The sequence below is a fragment of the Microtus pennsylvanicus genome, chromosome 1, assembly GCF_037038515.1.
Source record: "Microtus pennsylvanicus isolate mMicPen1 chromosome 1, mMicPen1.hap1, whole genome shotgun sequence".
Lineage (NCBI taxonomy): Eukaryota > Metazoa > Chordata > Mammalia > Rodentia > Cricetidae > Microtus > Microtus pennsylvanicus.
Window position 1 is genome coordinate 179290696 of NC_134579.1, and position 24545 is coordinate 179315240.

The 24545-nt window shown below is 38.0% G+C and overlaps 1 pseudogene; it reads right to left on the bottom strand.

Annotated features, from left to right (window-relative positions):
- Positions 1–7778: 7778 nt before the first annotated feature.
- Positions 7779–24545, bottom strand: part of LOC142831443 (elongin-C pseudogene) — a 29393-nt pseudogene continuing 12626 nt past the window's right edge.

Below are 24545 nucleotides of genomic sequence, written 5' to 3' on the forward strand. Positions count from 1 at the left end.
CATGAGTCGCCCACCATCTGCGTCACCAGTGTCTGACATAGAAGACCCCCTCCTCCGTGGGCAGGCCCGCCATCAGCATCTGATGAAGATACGTATTTCCTCTCCTGCACATGTACTGGAAAACCTTTAAAAGCTAAAGGTGCCATTTCCACAGCCTCTTCTTCCACAGCCTCTTCTTCCACTCCCTCTGTCCACCACTCCCCCAAGCTCAGCCGCACAGATCTTCTTAATAAACTTATACACGTGGGTTTGTTTATGTCTCGTGCTCTATCCCCATCTGCGCAGGACATTTTAGTTCTAATATGTGTTTTGCCCACAACCCCATCCTATTAGTAGTCATAAGAAGTCAACGAAAGTGGCCTCCATCACATGTGCTTTATCTTTGCGGGTTTCTGGAGCTGAAGTAGAGGGAAAACCTAATGGGGCTGAGAATAAAGGACAAAAAGTGCATCCAAAGACCAGACTGGAAGAGAGGGACATGGGAACAGTGAAGATGAAAAATATACTTTCTAATCAATAATTGTTAATTGGTCATGAAAATGATGAAGAAGCAACACTAACTCCAAAGTTTTTTTGCCTGAGAACACTACTAGGTCTAATACAAAGACCTCTTTCATTCCAACAAAAGAAAATCTAATATTTATTCATTCAAAATATTTTAGCATATATTATATCCTAATTTTTAACATTATTCTCCTATCTTACGTTATGAGATACAAGTTTTTCATGACTCTGTTTGGGATTCCTTAAACAGGAGTTGACTTTTGTGACTATGTATTCATGCTTTCCTTTGGCAAGACTTTTTTCAAACAAATAGAAATGTCATCAAAGTCCTATTAAACGGTCCCCAATAAGCCACCCTTTACCTATAGCAGTTCTATTTTTCAGCTTGACTGGTAGGTTTTTCAGTCTTGTTTATATAGGCAGTGCCGTTTTCTATGTCTTTAAGTATCTACTCTTTTCAACTAATAGAAAGAAAAATAAATATCCAATCAGGTGTAAAAAGCCAAAATCATCATCTTTCTGACTTAGAAATGACTATTGTGTTTATTTAACCCACGTGTGAATGGCTGTATCCTCACAATAATTGCATCAGCCATGTATCCCGGAAATCAGAGCAGATAGAGATAACCACCACTATTCAGAGCACATACTCTGCAGCTGAGAAACCCAGAACTCTACACAGGCAAAGCAGCTCTCTCCCTCCTGCTTATATGCCCTTTGTCTATCTCCAATAAAAGGTTAAATGAATATGCGTCGTTTCTTTGACTCTCACTGAAATGCATATTTTAGTTATTAATAAACTTTGAAGAAAAAACATTAAAAAATGTCAAGAGATGATAAATCACCACGGGGCTTCCTTATAATTTATTATTTTCTTTAGTTTTTGGATGTCTAATGGTGACATGTTCATGGCTTCTGACTCTTCTAGGTTTCCTGCAGACAGTGATGTTCCAAAATTTCCTTATGCCCACCAATTACCAATGCTTTTCAGCCACCCACAAAAAAGTATGCATTCTTTTTTGTCCCCTTCACAAGTTCTTGTTCTCTTTTGATGCTTTTAGAAATCAAATCATGTGTGAAGCAAGACCATTTTTCACGTTCCTAGCACAGTAGAGGATCAGTCAAAATATTTGTACAAGACATGCCGTGCTTCATGGATGGCTGGTGCTAATTAGATGGAGGCCGGTAGGCGAGGCTTCTCTCCAGGGCACAGATGGATTCAGACATTCTGATAGAGACAATTGAATTGGAAGAATGACGGAATTTGTTCCAATTAGTCTGAGCGAAGCATCTGAAATGAAATCAACATAACAGTGCCCCTGTCCTTTACTGTCAAGAGTGGAGACAGGGATTTATCTTGCATACGTGCCTCAAATGCATCTTACCAGGGCAACGTGTACAGCCTACCCTAATCCTGCCTCCATGGGAAAAGATTAAAAGGCTTGAGCAATTATATAGCTGAAGATTGCAATGCGTGATATGATTTATAAGTGGATAGCAAGGGAAAAGAGGCTGTAACAGGTTCCAGCCAGCATCTCTCTCTCTCTCTCTCAGGTGTGCTTTTGTTTTGAGGAAGTAGAAGGCAGTTACTTTTTCATGAGTCACTATGGCAAAATCATTGCATAGCTTGTGTGTCTCCAGTACATAGAGGGTGGCTTGTCTCTTACGGAGTTCAGTATGTTGCCTTCAGTAATAAATAGTACTTTATTTTATGATGCCTCATGAATATTGTCATGAATATTGTTTAACCATGCCATGCTACCTTGTTGAGTTAGTCAATGCTGCTTCAAAGTTTGGGGGGGGGGGCAGTGAGAGTTTATCCTGGCCTGCATTAGTCACTATGAGTACCCCTGAGTCAGTACTGCTGTGACCTGTGAGATCTTCTGCAGCGAGAACCTCAAAGAATACAAATATTTGAATAGATGATAGGAGAGAAAACTTAACTATTTTTAATGTTACATAAGAAAACAAACCCTAAATAAGAAAGTAAGTTTTAAAAAGTCAAAGTTTGAAAATAAGTTTCAAGAAGGCAATTTTTCCCCCAAATAATTCTCATTTATCCCTGGGCTTGTCAAATACTCCTTGGTTTCCACGATATTGCAAATGTGCAGGTACACATTTCTTACTTACAACCCTTTTACCATATTAAAAACTGACGTATTAAATACAGACTCTATACTAACTACATTGACATTCATTGTGACATTATACATCACTTTATTGTTCTGATTTGATGGATAGAAAATTAGGTTCAAAACACATAACTTGCTCAAAACTATATAGCTAGTGAGTTGTTGGACACAGAATTTAGACCACAGCAAGTCTGACTGCTGATATTAATCATGCTTTAAAAGAAACTGTATGATTAGATGTTAAATACATCATTGTTGTGTTATTTTTATGTATATTATATTATTTTTATTTTTTAACATCTGTTTTTTGTGTGTATGCACATGTGTGTGTGTGTGAGTGTGTGTGTGTGTGTGTGTGTGTGTGTGTGTGCATGCCACAGCATGCTTATGGAGGTCAGAGGACAACTTTCTGACAGCTATTTTCTCTGTTCGCAAAGTAAGTTCCAGGAATAGCTTGGCAGCAAATACCCATGCCCAGCAAGCCTTCTTGCCGGTACATATGAAGTTATGATAAAGTATGCAGTACATATGTATGTATTTGTTTCTATTATTGATCTGACAGTTTTGAATTTTTAGCTACATGACATCATAACAGAAATAAGATTGGACCTGAATGACAGATGAGCGGATAAGGGTGCTTGCTACTGAGTCTGATGACCTGAACTTAATCTCTGGAATTCACATGGTGGAAGGAGAGAACCAACTCACACAAATTATCCTCCGACCTCTATTCATGTGCTGTGGCATGCTCATGCCACCAGCCTTCTCCCCCGCCATAAAGAAATAAATAAATGTAAAATAAGAAATAATTACATAACACATTTTTCATTGTTCTGATAGAATTTAAATTTTTGTGGAGTATTGGACACTGCTGCCAACTGGTAACCATATGAACACAACAAAATGTTCAGGGCAGTGTCCACACCATAGCAAGAGCTCAAGATATTTGTAAAATAATCAAATGAAAAACGTCAAATGGTAAGCAAGAAAATAGTTTTTAAATTCACAGAAGGAGAAAAGAAATAATGTTCTCAAAACGTGAATTAAAATACTATAACAAGAGAAAAGTTTGATCTGCAACTAAGTCTAAAAAGAGTATGTAAATTATGCATATGCACAGACTTTCATACAAATAAATTCACATTTTTTTCTCAAAATGTCATATCTGATAGTGGTAATGATGACGTTTTAATGGCTAGTGCCATTAGGGGGAAGAAAGAGCTCACACATCTGTATGCCAGGAGCTCTGAAGCCTGGGTAAAGAGTATGCATTATAAGCTTGAGTGTCAAAAGCATGTCAGCACTGTTGGCATATAAGAGGTGCACATTAACTTCTATGTACTTGAAATTAAATGACTAACTTTTCATATGTAAATTTAAATCATTTTTATGAAATGATAATAAATCTCCATTCAACCAGCTTGCTTCGGAAAAATCCAGTGTAGTAGTTAATAACAACAGTTGGTGTAATAATTTAAGACTTCGTTCAGAGCCCAAGCTTCCCTCCCCAGCTATAAGACTGGTGCTGGAGGGAGGACTATCTGTCACCTCTTCCTCACATGACTGGCTGCCTCTCGACTTCTTCAGCATCAAAACAGGGGTGATGCAAAAGAGAGCACGGATAGGGAAAGGAACAAAAACGAGTCTAGATGACAAATTTTTCTAGATCTGGTACTCTAAAGTTTTGGAAATGGCCAAATGTACTACTACATTTGTGGATCCTTAGATAACTTCGCAATACTTGATGTGTTGCCCTGAAGTTTACTGATTGTGGGCTGATGCAACTGTTTTGCCTTCCTCAGTCCTTGAGCATCCCTTGGACCACCTTAGCATCCTTTTATGAAGGATTTTCTACCATTCTGGATAGCATATACAATACTACTCTTGGACAGGCTGTAGAATAGCTCCATTAGACAAATACCTTTATTTATTTGTATATTATTTGCTTATTGTGTGTGCATATGTGTCTATGGGTGTGACACATATGTGCTACTGTGTCCATGTGAAGGTTGGAGGTGGAGGGAGTTGGTTCTTTTCTTCCACCATGTGGGTCTTAGAGAATCAAACTCAGGTCTTTGGAACTTGGAGGTAAATGTTTTTACCATTTTGTGACACATAGATCACTCCTAGAAATTATAACAACCTTGGCCTTGTGTTGACCACAGTTTTTTCCTCAGCAAAAGTCCTCTGCTTTACTGCCTCCTTCAGCAATTTATCCAACTTTTTGGCTCTGTCTTCATTTTGACAAGTGTAGCGGCTTTTTCAGAAGTCTCAGTCACTGTCCTTGAGGTAAGCGGTAAGCCTCCTGGCCACTCTCCAGTGGAGTGACAGTTGGCATACCTTATTGATAGCTCTCTGTAGGGAAAGTCTCTCTTCAACCACAAAGTTTCACCCTTTTCAACTTCTACCCTTTTAAATATGGAAGATGTTTTGAAAATTGACTTTAAACTCTGTTTTGTACATTATATCTAGGTGATCAAATAGCTGTGCCTCAGGTAAAATGGAGATAGAGTTAAAGACAGGATCTCTACTGTCTCAGTCTAGTTGAAGATGGCTAAATTTCTGATCCACTTGCTTAAACTTGCAGGGTGCTCCAATTACAGGCCCACACACCACATCTAGTTCTGTGAAGCTGGGGCAGAACACTCTGCCGACCGAGCTGCATCACCATCCTTACGTTTTTTTTTCTATTTTTCATTACTGCTCTTATTGACAGTCTCCTTTTGTAGCCCAGACTGGCCTCAAACTCGCAATTCTCCTTCCTCAGCTTCCCAACTGCTGAGATTGTAGATGCACACCACCACATCTGGTTACAGGAACATGAAAGCAAAGGCACTTTGAAAAATGGCAGTATTAAGGATAGGACCCAGGGTTTCACACATGATGGGCAAATGCTTTAACACTGAGCTAGATGTTAATACTTGGCAATCTTGTGTAACAGTTTCTACATATAATCATCTGTATTCAATGATCATCCCTCTGCTGAATTTACCAGGAGTTCCAGATGTGTTCTCAAAGTAAGGGACATGGGAGTTATGGGAACACCTTTGAATCTATTTATCACAACATGATAAACAATGAAAACACATTAGATCCATATGGGTATTCACCCATGAGTGTGGCTATGTGTCTACAAGATTCTACAGCTATGGAGAAAACATGGACAGGCACTAGGATTTGACATCAGTCATTTTAGGAGAAGGGTATAGAACATATTAGCATGAAAGGAGAAATAGGGGAGGAAAAATGTAACAATTTAAGAATAAGAATGCAGGGGCTGAAGAGATGGATCAGCAGCCGAGATTACTTGCTGCTCTTGAGGAAGACCAGAATTGGGCACACCCACCCACATCAAGCAGCTTAGCACTATCTGTAGGTCCAGCTCCAGGAGATCACATGCCCTCTTCTCGCCTCTTTGGGCACCTGCATGCCCATTTTATATTTACACACACACACACACACACACACACACACACACACACACACACACGCATGCACGCACGCACGCACACACATGCACATGAAAATAGAAATAAATAAATATAATAAATATAACCATTTATATAAATGTAGCATTTATTTTCTCATGTAACATGTGATCTATTTACATATATATCATGTTGTTTGAAGAAATTTATGAATACTACTTTAACAAAAGAAAAAGATTTACTCTTTCTGTCTCATAAAATGCTTCTATAAAGTTGACTGTGGGGCCCAAGTGTTATTTTTTTTTAAGAATAAAGTGAAAATAGCATCAACAGAAGAAGCAAAGATGTTAGTAACTAAAATAAATTTTTATCCTTAAAATTTTGGAGACTTTGGGGATCTTAAGTTGTTTCCATGCATGAGTGTAGCAATTCGACTTTAAATCAGATCCCACACGGTTGTGTGTACTTGTGTGTGCAAAAGCATGTGCACACACACACATCTCACACAAACCCAGTCATATTATACCAAAGCAATGATTGCTTTAAATATGGTTTGCTGAATTAGGAGGTGGAATTCAGTAAAGCAATGTCATGATACTAAAAGCTAACTATAAATTGTTTTGGTTTTTCCAGAAAAAAGCAAGCAAAACTGTAGACCAGCTTCCCCATAGTTCAGACAGTTTAAATAATCCCAGTATGTGGAAACCAGTGACCGTAGGTAAGATGAAAATGGTATAACATAATCATCTATATGCCTGTTTATTTTGTTTTAACAAAATTCAATTGTCATTCCGAATCCCAGTGTGTTCAGTTGAAAGCAGGAAAAACCGAGCCAGTGAGGTGAGTTAGAGAAAAGGCGCACGGCTGCCTGGTTTGGTGGTCTGTGTTCATTTTCCAGGTCCCACGTGGTGGGCGGAAGGAACTGACTCCCACAAACTGTTCTCTCCCCTTTGGACCTGGACTGGAGACTGGCTCAGTGGCTAAAATCACTTGTTGCTTTTGCAGAGAGCTAGTATTCAATTCCCAGCACCTACCTGGTGGCTCGCAACCATCTGTAACTCTGTTGCCCAGAAATCTGAAACCTTCTTAACTTTGTGGACATTAGGCAGATATGAGGTGCATATACACACATGCAAGCAAAACACTTATATATGTAAAATAATAAAACAAATAAATCTATAAGGCATATTTTTGACTTTCATTTCCCAGCTGTGGCACATGCAACATTCTTTACCACATATACACAAAGAAAGTATTAGATATTTTTCTTTCTTTCTGATTTTGGAAACAGTGTTCCTTTGTGTAGTCTTGGCTGCCCTGGAATTCACTCTGTAGACCAGGTTGGCCTTGAACTCACAGAGATACGCCTGTCTCTGCCTCCTGAGTGCTGGGGTTAAAGTCCCACCTGCACTCCCACCCACATCCCATCCCCAACCTATACATTTTTTTTTTAACAGAAAGAATAAGAAAAGAAAAGGGGAAAGTCTTCTGTTGATTGCATTGGTAGGCCTACAGAAACTGGGCATCTGTGAGATTCTCCTGGGTCTGTCTGCTTATAGGTCACAGTCACTTCCTCACTCCTCCTCTCTCTGGAGCATCAGACGCTTTGACACCTTTTGCAGTTTCTCTCTTTCTTCGTCTAGACTCTTTATGCCGTCATTAATTTAAATTTTTAATATTGAAAAAATTAGCACTGTGTTATCATTTACTTTATTTAACAGTCTAGGGGTTTGGCAGCCATCGTCAGCACGGGTGAGATTTCAGGTGCGGTTGGGAATTCAGCTTTGTCCGTGGAGCTGTTAGTGTAGACAACCTTGTAGGTCAAACACATTTAAACTTTTCTCACAGCACACGTGACCATCACTCTAAACCTGACTCTGCTTTCCTTCTCAGCAAACTGGCCTGGTTGGTCCTTCAGCATGGCCTTTATTATTCCTCGCGTTACTGCTTGCTCTCTTTCTACGATAAATTTATCGTAGATGGAATTAATGGGACACTCACAGCATCAGGCTCTTCACAGCCACTGTAGGTCTTTCAAAATGTAAAACTTTGTTCCTACCGGGACCTAAACAGTCTTTTGGTGAGGCAAGGACACAGTTACCTGCCTGTGTCCAAAGGAAAAACCTAGTGTTCCCCTTTCCCTACATTTTTAATTCAGCATGCTCCCTCCCACTGGCAGAATTGAACATGGTTCCCCGCCTACCCTTTGCATCCCTGTGAAGACACGTCTCCTTTGTCTTTATTGGTGTGTGTTTTTAATTGGTCACCTCCTGCAAAAGGGCACTCCGTCCATCTACTTAGCATCAGTTATGCATGCTGTGATGTGTTTATTAGCAATAGGTGTTGATAAATTGACACAGCTTTTAATTAGTTTGTAATGTATCTGTCCTCAATGACTCCACGCACTCATACATCATGTTCTCCTTAGTACTTTCTGTTCTTTGTGACTCGAACACGTCATAGCTGAAGGAATCATAGCAACCAGGCATCATGTTTCTAAAGTCTATTAAGTCTCCTAGACCCAGGGATAGTGTAGGAGGGTCTTCTTTCTATGTATTGTTTTCTTTGGTTGAATAAAGAAGCTGCCTTGGCCTTTTGATAGGAGAGCCCTTAGGTGGACAGAGAAGACAGAACAGGATGCTGGGAAGAAGGCAGGCTGAGAGAGCCGCCATGGAGCAGCCGCCTGGTAAGACATGCTGAATCTCTCCCGGTAAGCCACAGTCACATGATGATACACAGATTTAATAGAAATGGGTTAATCAAGATGGAGAGTTAGTCAATAAAAGGCTAGAGCTAATGGGACAGGCAGTAATTTAATTAATACAATTTCCGTGTGGCTATTTTGGGGGTTAAGCTAGCCGGGTGGCTGGATGCAGCCCGCCACTCTTCTGACTACACAGGGTACAGGAGTACTTGTCTTTATGTATATATTTTGCAACCTTAATCAGAATCGCTCGGGAAGGGTGAAAGAACAGACTTTACATTGGTTGAGTATGGCCTTTGAGCCCAGCATTCAGGAGGCAGAGGCAGACAGATCTCTGGGAGTTCAAGCTCAAAGGCCAGCCTGACCTGTGTAGTAGTGAGTTCCAGGACAGCCAGAGTTACTCAGACAAACCCTGCCTGTAAAACCAAACCAAACCAAACAACAGTAAAAAGAAAAGTCCTTGCTGACAGATTCCTGAACTATTGTTTTGCAATTTTGTACTTGAGATTCACTGTACATGATCTTTCAAATTAAAATTAAGAAGGAAAAAAAGGATCAATTTTAAAGTTTTACAGATTGAGAAGAATTCTAAGAATTGATTTAAGTGATTCTGAGATTATGACAAAAGTCAGTGTATTTCTTAAATTTACTTCTGTTTGATTTTATGTGACCTAATGAGTACAAGTCAGTATTAAATACTTGCATTTTTAGCTTGAATGAGTTTGTTCCAAAGATTGTGTATGTTGCTTTGACAGCATCAGAAATTGTGCTTGACCAATGAATAAAATGCTTGAGAATCAGCATATGAGATGGGCCTTTCTGTAGCTGAGTATTGCTGAAGCAAACATGAGACACCTATACCATTCCATAATCAGAACTAAGTTCAGGTTTTAATAAATCAATTCTATGCTCTCAGATTATATAGTGTAGTATTGTTTTCTAGATTTTTCTTAGTTTAATGTTTAAAAATATATGAGGTTTTTGAGGCAAGATCTCGGTATGCAGCCCAGAATGGCCCAGAATCCATGATTCTCCTGCCTCAGCTTCCCAAGTGCTGGGTTTACAGGTATGTGCCCCCTCTCAAGAACCTTTTATTGCATCACACTATTTTCCTTCCCATGTGTCTGGTATTGACACTTGTGGTTGAATGAGAACCTCTCAGATTCTGTACCAGGGCTCTTCTACCAAGCTGCTCTGGTGGGTTTAAAGGATTTTCTTCATTTTTCTCTTTCCAGGAAAGAGTCTGTCACAAAATCAAGTCTACAGACAAACTGCAGTATCTGCTTAGCCATCTCCTATTTTCTCTCTCCCTCCTGATCACTTCTTTCCCTTTCTTCTTCTTCTCTCTCCTTTTCTTGTCTTTCGTGTGTCATATAAATACACAAATAAAGAGTGAGAAATCCAACACGTTAGCATCGCTCACAGATTGTTAACAAACCTCAGATGTGCTTCTAATTTAAGAGCCAACTGCAGTCTTCGTTCAGTTCTTCCACACACAGCTGCACGCCATGCTAGTCACAATTTCCCCTTTGCAAATATATGATTAAACACTGGCTTAAAGAAATATGAGGACGATTTCCTCCCGCTTTCCTCAAATATCATCTTCAATATCTCAAAAAATCTTTTCCTTATTTATCATCACATCCTGAAGTCTTACTCTTAAAACCATTGCTATTTGTGTGTGGAAATAAGACTCAAATGCATTCCCTGCCATCCTGCAGGGGTACCATGCCAAATCTTGAAGCGTGCATACAGGCTTGCCCTCTAGAACATGTGCTTTGTTTCTGCGCCAAGCAGATTCAGCCTTAATACTGAGTACTGGCTGCCAATATGGCCCCAGTTGTTGTAACAGTTCCCTGAATATGTAGTATAAATGTATATGATCATAAATTGTAGGCAAAAAGGTAACCAAAGAACGTTGAGTAGCATGCTCAATAGTCCCGTGAAGAACTGAAGTCCTTGTGGATGGAGTGACTTGTCCTTGGTTACAGGACTTGCTATGACAGTGGGTCTCCTGTTGTGGTCACCCCGACCATAAAATTATTTTGTTGCTACTTCATCACTGTAATTTTGCTACTGTTATTAATCATAATGTGATTAATAACATAATCTGATTAATCATAATCTGATATGTGATCCCCAAAGGGATTGAGACTCACAGGAGAACCACTGGACTACAGTGAGGATGGGTTTCACGTTCTCTCTCTCTCTCTCTCTCTCTCTCTCTCTCTCTCTCTCTCTCTCTCTCTCTCTCTCTCTCTTTCTCTTCAACTTCATTCTGATTTTGGTTGTGCCTGCATAAGCCACTATAACATGGTGGTTTGCATGAGCTTTGAAGATTCACACCAAACAAACTATATGGTTTAAAGGGACTCTGCTGCTATTATAAAGTAACTAGGATGTGATTTTAAGGCTGTTCTTAAGTGATATCTTAGATAATATTATTACCTTTTATAAAACTTGTGACTTACCTTGAGGGCTGATACACTGGAATGAATTTTCATAAAACCAGTGGGAGGGGAGAACTGTATTTTTAGCCTTTCTAGATCAACATTAAGACTTTTGTTTTCTAATTGATGAAAACAAGATCTTAAACTTTGTAAGGTAAATTTTATTGACTCCTTTACATAGTTAAGAACAATCTAAGATGGTGTTTATGATCTGTGACCATTGGAACATATGAAAATATGCAGGACACCAAGGCTTCTTAGGTGTCTAAAACAGAGAGGAATAGCATCACAGAGCTGTGGCAAGGATCAAATGAAATGTGTTGATAAAATTCTCAGCACAGTGTTGGACCAATAAGAACTTAGTAGCATTAAAGAGGCTGCATGTTTGCTGCAGTTTCTCATTGGAAATCTGAAAGGAGGCAGGTGATCTGGAGGGAACTTTGAGATGACTTCCCCCCGCATCGCTTTTGCAAGACACTTTTGGGCTTATTTCAACTGAGCAAACTCTCTTGGCCCAAGATTATGAATTCCAGTGGTTCAATGAACTGAATTTTAACATTATAATAGAGAAATTTATCTATCTATCTATCTATCTATCTATCTATCTATCTATCCATCCATCCACCATCTATCTGTCTATCTATCTATCTATCTATCTATCTATCTATCTATCTATCTATCTATCTAATTTATCTATGTCTTCTGGCATGCTGACATCCTATTTGTGATTATCTGAGATTCACCTGGCCCTGCCTCTTAAATGCTGGTATTAAATGCATGTGCCACCACTCCCTGGTTTACTTTTAATCTTTTGAGAAGAAACTTGAGAACTTTGAATGAGTGATCTGTTGGCTTTGGAGACAGGTTTACAGGTAGTGCTGGGCCCAGTAACTTATGCTTAGGAAGCCTGCTTCCAGCTGTTGTTATTTTATTCATTTTTTTTTAAACATACATTTTGCCCAATAGTCCTAAAACAATGTGCACTGTGCCTGGAACAATAGGGTAGGATGGTTGGCAACACAGAAGGTTTTCATTAGCTTTTATAGGAAGAACCAGAATGCCTTTTAAATAAAAGCCAACACATTTCCAATTTCTTATCATTTTTTGCTGTCTTTACTGAAAATAGATGTTAGAGACAGAAAGAGGTAAAAGAACTATGAAAAACAGAGAAGAGACAGAAAATGCGTCTACACAGAATTTTAAAAAAAAAGCCTGAAATTGCAAAATAATACCAAACTTGGCAAAGTCTAAAGCAAATATGTTTTAAATTTGGCCCTGGGAGATTTCTGTGGTGGAATCCACAAAGGAAGACCGAGGAAGGAGCCATCTCCATTTAGATCCTCCTTGATGGGACCTGTAATTTATGCCGTCTCTGGTTAGATCTGAGAGAAGAATTATGCCCATTTGTCTTCAAAAGAAGTTTTAAAGCAGAAAGCTAAGCAGGTATACAAAGGATTTTACATTAATAAAAATGTAATCGTCTTCCTTTGAAGTGAAATAACAACCTCCATCCGGGCTGCCTAACTCCGCAAGTATTTAACCTTAAGCATGCAACTTTAAACAGTTTGCCTAGGGAGAACTGAGGTCAATGTGCCAGTGCTGTCTGGCCCATCAGGTGAATATCAGAGCACCAGGAGGACTGCCCCAAGGTCCCTTTGAGTTGATCCTTGCGGATGAGTAAGGCGAGTGTTGAAGGCATGTGTACTGGAGAACAAGGGAAGCCCAGTGTGCTCACAATGCCGAGCCAGAAGGCTCATTGATATTAATAACCTGATTTGAGAGATGACACTGGCAATTTGCTTATGGGACAGAAGCAAACAACATTTTGCTATGTAGAGTTAAAAAAGGAAGCCTTCATGCTGGAGGCAGGATGATTCTGACAACTTTAGTACCCATCAGGGGTGAGCTTGAGATCAAAGTGAGATATTCTAATGATCAACTGAGTGACCCTGGAGGAATAGTGTGGCATAGATATCATGACCAATTTTGTTTTTGAGAATAAATATACAATGAAGGTAGAGCTCAACATCTTGTACAGTTAATATGCAAATGAGCTTGCAGATAATTGGACTTCTTTCCCTCCTTCCTTCCTTCCTTTCTTTTTCTTTTCTTTTCTTTTCTTTTTTTTTTTTTGAGATAAGACAACATGTAGGTGAAGCTGGCCCATAACTTACTGTGTAGCTGAGGATGACCTTTGATCTCTGAACCTCTTATCCTCCTGTCTGTACTTCCCAAATGCTGGGATTACAGGTGCGCACAGTTACACTTGTCTTTGATTTGAAAACTGTTAGGTAAAAGATGTTTTCCCAGTCAGCAATGAGTTAAATTTCCAAGCATATATTTGGAGACACATGTGAATCAAAATCATTGACAAAAAGTTGTATCTTCGTCTTCAGGCACCTTGGACCCAGGATTGAATTTTACTTGCATTTATTTAATTAGTTGGGTTTTTTTTTTTTTTTTTTTTTTTTTAGTTTTTGTTTTTTGGGTTATTTTTAAGACAATATCTTATATCCCAAGCTGGCTTCAAGTTCCTGATCTTTTTGCCTCTCTTCCCTCAGTGCTGAGATAACACATGTGCCCCACACTACCTGGCTTGCTATAGAATTTCAGAAGAAGGGGCCTAACCGTGAGACCCAGCAGAAAGTGAATTTCTATTGGGGTCTCAGCACAATTTCTCACATTGTGCGCTTGATGTTTGCTTTTGAGTCAGTCTAGAAGAGGCTGATAAGAAATTAACCCCAGAGCAACGGCCCAGCATGGCTCCTTCTCATGCCTTCAAAACACATTCACTATTCAACTTAGTTACTTAAGTTTAGAGAGTCAAATAGGATTTGGCATATTTCATCTAAATAGAAAGGCAATATTTAATAACTGAGAGGTTAGAAGAAAAGGAGTAGAAGATAAGACACCATTCCACCTTTTTTTTTCTTACAGTGAAGTTAAACCTTCAGCTCGAAAACGCTGTAACTTTTACAGTATCTTCCATTATTGAATATTGGTTTCTGAGCTTGACTTTATAGTAGCTAAAGACATTTTCATCAATATATATATTTTGTTAGAAACTCATACGATTTTCCAAACCCACTCCAGTAAAAAAAATCTCTCAATTGCAATGTGTATTCACTCTGCCTACTTTCCCTGAGAAAGGAAGCAAGGGAGACTATGGCAGAGCACATAACCAAACAGCAAGAAGACGTCGTATTGCAGACATAATCAGGAATTTCTTGGCTGTGCCTTCCCACTTCCCTATTTTTGTTTCTAGACTAAAATGATAAACAACACATTCCACTTCCTCTTTTTCTCTTATAACCTAGTTATAGGTCTGTTTGCTTGAGGTCAGTTAAATAGTGCCCTTCATTTAGAGGTTATGTAACCGTGATGTAGGGGGCGAAACCATTCTCCATCTGGTTTTCTGAGACATATCCACAAAATTGGACATTTCAGAACAACTCTAGTTCTCAAAGGCAAGAAGAAGTGAATTTTGGTAGTTTCCCAAATGATAGCTCAATATAAAGGGGTGGGGGGCACAATTTTATAGTTCATTAGCATATTAGTTTCTTTCCTATGGCTATGATACACCACCATTACAGCTCATTAAAAAAGGCAGCTAGTTGAGCTCAACTCTTCAGAGTGTTAGAGTTCATGATACTCAAGTGAAAGCAGGCGACAGGAGCCGCTGAGAGCTCACCTCTGAAATCATAAGCAGCGGCAGATAGGACAGCGGCAATGGTAGAAACTTTGGGAAACTTCAAGCTCTCAATCACTGACACATCTCCTCCAAAAGAAAATACTCCCTAATTATTCCCAAACAGTTTGATCAACTAGGGACTGAGTATTCAAACATGTGACCCTGTGAGGGCCATTCTCAGTCAAGCTACAACAGTTAATATTTATCCCATAAAAAACAAAAAGCAACAAAAACAAAACAGATAAACTTTAAACACCTAACTTAAAATAATTAGCATTTAATCATGTAAATTTTGTTTATTTTTTTTACCATGTGAACAAACCAAAATTGAAAAGTTCCATTAGTGGCTAAGAATCAAGCAAAACATATGACTTTCCCATTGATGACCCCTTATGATCTCTTACATGAAAATCTTAACAAGAGATCTGGAATTATTGAAAATCGTAACAGGGACGTATGATCATATTCCAATGTTCTGTCTCTTGGTATTAATGGTTTTTAATCTTTGAGACCATCTATTAGTCTGTTCCCAGGGGAAGAAGATAAATTTTCTTGTAAATCTTTAAATTTCCATTTAGAAATGGTAACATAAAATTAAACTTCCTCATACTTAAGCATTTTCCAGTGAGTCCGCCTGATTTCAAGGGTTTAATATGGATATATAATGTCATGCTCTCAAAACTCTTAGCATTATAGTGAGGATGAGTAACTGCCGAACATTTGCATTTATCAAATACCCCACCCCCAGGTCTTATCACTGGTCTTCAACATTTGAGCATATTAACCAGGAACCTGGAATGCATATCCACATATGAACAGTTATATAGGTTTATATTTAACATCAAAACGTGCACCCTTAACTTGAACTTTCATTTCAGTAGGAACATCAGATGGTGGTGCCTGTCCTGCTGACAGCTGTAACACCCAGTATAAAAGCTGGAATATCTCTGTTCACTTTTATGATGTGCTTTCGATGTACCTGTCATTGTAAGGACTTCACATGTCTTCACCTTGGTAATCCTCTCAACAGAGTGTGAAGTCGTCACTAATTATCCTCCCCTTGTTAAATTTAAGGGAGGAGCACAAAAACATTCTAACTGCTTTGCCCGAGGTTGAAAAGCAAGGAAGTTGAAGGGTTGCTGTGGACTCAATTCCGGGATTCAAAATTTCAACCCTTGTTGCAGTTTTGTCTAATTGTGAAGAAAATAAGGGAGTGTGATCTTTCCTTATTTAAGTTCACCATTTTAATTTGTATTAAGAGTAGAGCATGGTAAATAAGAAGTAAAAATCAAAGAAATAAATGCTTTGAAAGTGGAACCACTACCAAGTTTTGTAAATGAACTATACAGAAAAGAAGAAACAGGAATGACTAATAAGTTCAAGTAACTGGATGAATAATGGCACTATTAACTCAACTGGGAACGATAGAAGATGAGTTTGGAGATTCAAAGGTTGATCTCTCTATTGCTTTGGAGAAAGTTAAGACAGATGGGACAGGAACTAGAAAGAATGTGAGCATATGCTCACCTATTTTCGTGATCTACCAGACATTGACATAAGTTTGCGACAAAAAAAAAAAAATGAGCAAGTGATGATGCAGAGCTTAAAGGCGGATGTACGAAAACTAGCATCCTTTGATTAAATAAGAAAGGAGAGATAGACTGTATGGTAACAGGATTTGCCTGACCTAATAATCCAGTATAATATGAGAAAATTTAGTCCCAGACAGAGATACGATGGAGTTTTCAAAGTAACACAGCACAGACTTTAAAAGGGGAGCAGAGAAAAATGTAGAGTTCAATAATAATAATAATAATAATAAAACTTTGATTTCTGGACTTACATAAAGTAAGGAAGATAATGAGCAAGAAGGTTGATAATACATTTTTTCTGATAGAAAAGCAATCTTGTCACAAAAACAGAGTACAGTTTCTAGGAAATGTTTGATGCATACGAAAACATGGGGTTGCAAACTTAAAGTGAGATCTCAGCCTGTTTGCACATTGCTTTTCTCCACATTTACCTGCCCTGGCAGACAATGATGAATTTAACCTGAGTTGGAGTTTTGCAGTCTTTTAATTGAAGATTATACTGGTAAGGTAACTAAATTTGTGTGCAAAAAAAAATATCTTGGGGTGAAAATACAAAATCTTTGTTAAGGGCGAAGTGATCATCAGTTGGGAGGCATGTGATGTTATTGGTAGAATCAACAGATTGAGTTCCAGTGTAACAACATAATTGTTACAGTGACAGAAGGAGAGTAAGTTAAGTGCAGAGTTATAAGTGATGTTCAGAGTAAGTTGTTTACTCTCTGACTCAAAGATGATCGGTGCAGCAAATGATGTATGAATGGAGAAATCAGTGGCCAAGTGGCATTGGCAGAAAATTGGTGTGCAAAGAAATGAAAGAAAGAATTGAGAAGTGGGATTATCTAGTCTGTTTCTGTTAAGAGTGTTGTCTCTCTGAAAATTCTGATGGCAATGGTAAGGGAAGGAATAAGGTAAGACAGACAATCATATTTTAAGTGAAGAAAACAACGACCTGGAGAGAGTGCGTGGCAGCGGTTGGGTGAGTATTGCAGAGTAGAGACCTACAGTGTGAGTCCTAAGAGAACAGGGACAGTTGGAAGGTAGATGGTGGTGTCTGATGACAAAAAGATGTGCATTCTAATATAAATATGAAAAATGGCACTCAGTAATAAATAAATAGTGTGATGACAGCTTATGCTGGAGAGGTTGTGGGGTAAGGGGAACACTCCTCTATTGCTGGTAGAAGTGCAAACTTGTACAGTTGCTTTGGAAATCAGTATGGTGATTTCTCAGAAAATTAGGAAACAATCTACCTCAAGACCAAGAAATACCACTTTTTTTTTATTTTTATTTATTTTTCGAGACAGGGTTTCTCTGTAGCTTTTGGTTCCTGTCCTGGAACTAGCTCTTGTAGACCAGGCTGGCCTCGAACTCACAGAGATCCGCCTGCCTCTGCCTCCCGAGTGCTGGGATTAAAGGCATGTGCCACCACTGCCCGGCGAAATACCACTTTTGGATATATACCCAAAGGATGTTCATTCATACCACAAGGACATGTGTTCAACTATGTTCATAGCAGCATTATTCATACTACCCAGAACCTGGAAACAACCCAGATGCCCCTCAACTGAAGAGTGGATAAAGAAACTGTGGTACATTTACACAATGGAGTACTACTCAGCTGTAAAAAAAAAAAAATAATGATGTCTTGAAATTTACGGGTAAATGAACGGATCTAGAAAAAAACATATTGAGTCAGATAACCCAGACCCAAAAAGACAAATATAATATGTACTCAGTCATAAATGACTTTTAGGCCTAAAGCAAAGAAAAACCAGCCCACAATTCACAATCCCAGAGAACCTAGACAACAAGGGGGACCCTAAGAAAGACATGCATGGATTTACATAGGAAGGAGAAAAAGACAAGATCTCCTGAGTAAATTGGGAGCATGAAGGTGCACAAATGAGGGTAGAAGTGGGGGTAAGGAAAGGGAGCAGAGAAATATGTACAGCTCAACAAAAACAATAAGAAAAATAGACAGTTCTCTTTTGATAGCTGAAGTCACTGAGAATTATTTTGTCTTGATTAAAGAGACTATCATTTTAATGAATCAAAGAGAACTGACATTTAAGCTGTTTCAAAAGCGACAGAAGAATATTGCTTTCGGTAGTTAAAAGAAGTTCTTTCAAAAATGTCTGAGTTTTCTTAGTTAAAGGATCGTGGGTCCGGAGAGATGGCTCAGTGGTTAAGAGCACTTGTCTTATCTTGCAGAGGTTCTGGCTGGGTTCCATTCCCAGCAGCAATAACAGGCTGCCAACAGGGGCCTCTACTCCAGTTCCAGGGAATCTGACACCTTCTTTCTGGCCTTCATGTATTTACATCTGTACACTCAGGCATACACAAATACATATAATAAAAAAATCAGAACTCTCTTTAAAAAAAAGAAAAATAGACAGGGTGCACTTGGGTCAGAGGACACATTTCTGCATTAAAGGGTATGCATAAAATAATATGGCAAAAACTCAGATGGAAAGTATCACTAATATGCAATGTTGGTCCAATGCTTAGTATGTATACTTGTTATTTTAAAACAATAGTTTCATTGATAGTGGAGAAATAAAGCTTCTGGAGGCTGAGAATATGCTCCCGGATGTCATGCATTTACAGTGGGAAAGAACTCAGTGTGGACCCTGGATTTAACTGATCAGAGAACCTGCACTTCTTTCACCATGTTACTGCCTATTCCTTCACCCTATCTACATGGAAGAAAAAATGTATTTGGATGACAAAACTACAAGATACCTTAGTTTTACTCTCATGTTGATGTGGGAGTGTCATATATCAATCTGTTGATTTCATTGGTTAAGCAATAAAGAAACTGCTTGGCCCTAATAGGCTAAAACATAGGTGGGAGGAGTAAACAGAACAGAATGCTGGGAGGAAGAGGAAGTGAGCTCAAAGACGCCATGCTCCCCTTTCCCAGGCAGATGCGATAGCTCTGCTCTTTGAGGCACACGGAATGAAGCTCCGACCCAGGATGGACGTAGGCTAGAATCTTCCCGGTAAGCGCACCTCGGTGCTACACATTATTAGAAATGGGCTAGTCCAGGTGCGAGAGTTAGCCGAGAAGAGGCTAGATATAATGGACCAAGCAGTGTTTAAAAGAATACAGTGTCCATGTAATTATTTCAGGGCATAAGCTAGCAGGCGGCCGGGGTGCTGGGGACGTAGCCCTGCCACTCCTATTACTACATCATGTATTCTAAGAAAGCATATATCAGTGTTGGCTGAAAAACTAAAATGCAAAAAACAAAACAAAAAAAATCATGGCAAGAAGAAAAAAAGCAAGAGAGAAATCTCCGGCTTCCAGCATTTTCTTACCTATATATAAAGATAGGTACAAACTTACACATACACACGTAGAGACAACTAGATAAAGTTAGCATTTTGATTGAATAGATGTCGCATATAAAGGGCATAACAGTAACGTGTCTAGGAGAGAAGCCACTGTGCACTGAAGACAATGGGAAGGCACCGTTGAAGATGAAGGATAAAGGTGATCAGGAATGACAGGAGCAAAGAAGATGTATTAAGTAGAAGTGAGGCCACAGAGCAACTTCCGGCCTGTGAGTTCAGTCTTCTGCTTGTGGAACTTTTACAGGTGTGTTATGGTGGCCTTGCTTATGTTGGCTGTTTTCTCTGTGTTCCTTTTGTCTTCCTTGGGGGTTCAAAGAACTTGCCTCATGTTCTTTAGTATTTATCAGCATAGTTAGTAGACAAATTTGAAGACTTGAGAAGAAAATAAGGAAGCATCTTTGAATTCAGCTTTGTTTCTCCGGGTGAGATTATCTTTGATTTTAGGGTAACACTAATAGCTAACAATAAGGCATGCATCCAATGGAACTATTATTTATAATTTTTTGGATTTTATCATTAAATATGATTTTCAAAAAATTTTCTACATATAAAATTTCATTGTGGTTTGGCAAAAAGTTATTTTGTTATGAAATTTATCTTCATGGAAAATCCAATGGAAGCTTCAATGAGTCCTATCACGGATATTAATAACTCCCTACAGATATTTATTATTTCTTATTTCCTATCTTTTAGTTCAAGATAAATAAAATGTGATGCATTCTTCCTTTATTAGTACCTTTATCAGAAAGATGATAGTTTCCAATTTGAGATGTTTTAAGGATCATTTAACTCGATATCCCCTTTAATTCACAATTCTATCCCATGTGTTGTTGCAGGACGCCAGTGCTCTCAGACACCATCTCCTCAGGTCTACTCTGACCCTAATAAAATTGTTCCTGAAGTTCAGCTCCACACTCTTCGTCTTTCAACATGGCCCTTCTTTTCCTTCCTTGTTTCTTTTCTAGGCCAAATTTATTAATGGATTAATGGAAGGACATCAACTTTTAAAAATAGTACATATACTTCTCTCTGTCATATAGTCATATAGCACATATGTAGATATATGTACATATATACACACATATCATACATACACATATGTATATGTGTAGATACATATCTATCTGTCTATCTGTCTATCTGTCTATCTATCTATCTATCTATCTATCTATCTATCTATCTATCTATCTATGATAAAGGAAAAATCTCTATTCATTGCTACTTTGGTTATGTTGTTACTCAAAAATAGTGTAGTATCAGGTTTAATTATATTTAAGGGTATTTTCATTAATTAACCTTCTTTTTATTCTCAATATGGTTTCAACTTTATGTTTACTTTTATAATCATTGGGTTTAGAAGAATAAAGGACCTTCCATAATCATTTCCTGAAGCATAAGAGGGGCAGGAGAGGTGGCTCAGTGGTTAAGAGTTTACAGCTCTTACATTTCAGGTCCCTGTACCACATTTGGGTGTTCAAAATTGCCTATACCCGCAGGTCCAGGGGAGTACACACAATCTCCTAGTGCCTGTGGGCACCACAAGACACACACACAGAGACACACACGCGCACTCTATTAAAAGTAAAAATAAAAAAAGGATTTAAAAAACTAGGATGCATGTATAAAGAAAGTCAACCAGTTGGCCTCAGAGTGAAATGTGGTTCTTTCTTACTGGAACATAGAGGCACAGACATTTCACACACACACACACACACACACACACACACACACACACACACACACATCGTAATTAAGCTTCTACCACAACCAAAGCTAATATGTGCTAATATGGGGCCTGGGATTACAAGATAAGGAAGATGAACATAGGAACAATTGATTACAGTACAGTTTGGTATAATAAATTCATGTGCAGTCTGGTCTGGAGCTCAGAAGAGGGTTTTGGTGTATGGCTTTAGAGAAACAATCATATGAACCTAAGTTTAAAAATTCAACTAAGATTTCTTTAAGCTGAGAATAGAAAGAGGACATAAAAAAACAAAACAAACAAACAAACAAAAACCCAAACCAAACAAATAAAAAACCAGGCAACCACTTGAGTGACATGTATGGAGGCATCAAAACAGCATAAGTTATTCAAAGAATGGCCATTGCTTTCATCTGACGTCAGGTTGATAAAAGCAGAGTCATGAGATAACTGGGGAGCTAGACCTGGTTTTGGAAGACCTTGTTACCATACTGCAGGTGTTAGATTTATAACTTTGTAAAGGACAAAAAAAAGTGCTTAAGTCAGCATATTAGTAATGCAAATTTTGATTGTTGGGAGTGTGTATCAAAGGAAGATGCTAGTGACATCATCCATGTTCTGCACGATCAGGCTCTGCCCTAGAACAGTTTCAGGAGAATCCAAGGAAAAGGGATGTAAGTAGAAACTCAACATCCAAGCAAGTACAAGATGCTGACTGAATAGTTTGAGAAGGTGAGAAAGGAGCTGAAGTTGCCTTTTATACTGGATTGTAGTGGATTACATTGCATTAGCATGCACCATAACAAGGACATGAACGACGCAGGGAAGCAGTCAAGGTTCCAGCATCACCCTCTAAGATAACGGTCACTTGTGAGTGTCTACAATTAGCCCTCTCCAAAAGGTCTTCCTGGAAATGGATTTTGCCCAACTCAAGTTTTTAAAGGATAATATCTAAATTTCTTTCTACATTGTAGTAGTAAAGAATAAACCTAAACTTTTAGTTTTTAAGCACAAATGATGTTTTAAAGGCCTATTTTCAAAAGTGATTAAACATTAATAAATGTACATGTTTGGGAATATTTGAAGGAAGCATTTTCAGAAATGTAATGTCATAATCTCTTCTCATGTATACACAGATACACATATAAATGCATAAGAATTTTTGTTATTCACAAGGACACACATATATTTTATATTACATATTTATATATTATATTTAATGTAATATACTTTATAATATATTATATATAATACATATTTTATATATTCACATAATATTATTTAGGACACATTTGGTTTGTTACATATTAGGAATTATTTTAAGTGGCTTGCAAATATTTACTGATTTATTGAAAACACTATGTAGATTGTTGTTAGCCTATTGATTAAGGTTGAGGGTTGATGGTCATTGTTAGTTCAAAGAAACTCTGCTAAAGGTTACAACAAAGTAATTTAGGGGAAGAGCTTGACTTTGAATCTGAACTATCAGCATTAGAGTTCTTAATTTTCTGTTTTTTTTTAATCCTTAAAGGATATAAGGAACTATCACTTATCATTATTCTTGTGTATTAGTATTCAGGTAGAGAGTCAATCGAACTTTCACAGCTTAGTTGTCTGAAGGTTATACGCTATAGAGTGTACTGGATGGACACTAATTAAATTAGTGTATAGAACAAGGTCTTGCAAAATGTAATTTAGTTATGAGTTGAGGATCACTAAAGACTGGGCCAACTCACATAAGGAAAAAATATCCTTCTTCATGTACAATTTTATGTCAGTTCTTTGCAAAAGGATGAGAGTAGCCACAAAATTAAAGATATTAATTAGTAGCGGGAAATTAAAGCTTATAATGTGCATAAACACAAAGTTGCCATTGATTATTTAGGCCTCCTATTCACTTGTTTGTATTCCTAGATGAAAGTTCATTGGATCCTAGAAGTGCAAGGAAATACATGCTACTTACAGTAAATGGGCTGGTTGAGGAAATGGACTCATGAATGGGCCTAGTGCCCACAGCTCCCACACATGACTTACATTAAAAAACAGCTATATTCCTATTTCCTTTACCTGATATTTGTTAAAATTTGAAACCTTACTTTAGAAAATGATGCAGGACTTGGAAAGACAGAGGGACTAATCTTGAAGATATATACACATGCATATACATGTGTGTGTGTTTATAAATATATATATTCTTTCTCAGATATATATACTGGGTTATATGCTTTAGTGATCCCAAGATAGTATTTGAGTGCACTGAAACACATTCTATTATGCTAGGAGAAAGATAGTTTGACCAGGAGTTTATATGAAATGTTTCTCCTGTATATCCCTATTTCCCCCAAATAACACAAACACATTTACATATTGTGTTGTGTGCATTTAAGTGTAATCATTTTTATTAGCATGTATTGATTATATAAAATATTGGCTTTCATTATCGTCTTTCACACACATCATATTCACCTTTATCTGCTGGCCTGCGTACCTTCTCTTTTCTTATTGATAGTCCTTCTGCCCTAATAATGTCCTTTTAAGTTTTTGCCTAGGTTCTTCTTGATATTTGTGGAAAATTATTTTAGATGAGGTAAAAAATCAACATACTTTATTCTAACCTTCACCTTTTACACTAATTAGCTGAATGATATTGAGGGAACTTTGTAACCTTCCTTGTTCTAATCTATGAAAAGGCATAACATTCTGTCTCATATTTCTCTGTTTATTTGTGATCAGTAAATAACAGAAGTAATACATAGTGCAAGAAAGTCTTGTTTCTTCTGAACATTTCATTCTATTGTTTAGATGTTGGATGTTCCACAAAGACGCATGTATTAAAAGTTTGACATTGAAATTGATGCTAGTGGCAATAAATGAACTTTAAGAGGTAGAGCCTGGAATGGGGTCTTTGGGTTATTGGAAAAATGACTTCAAAGGAAATTGTGGGACCTTGATCTCTCCTGCTTCCCTCTGTCTCTTTCTCCT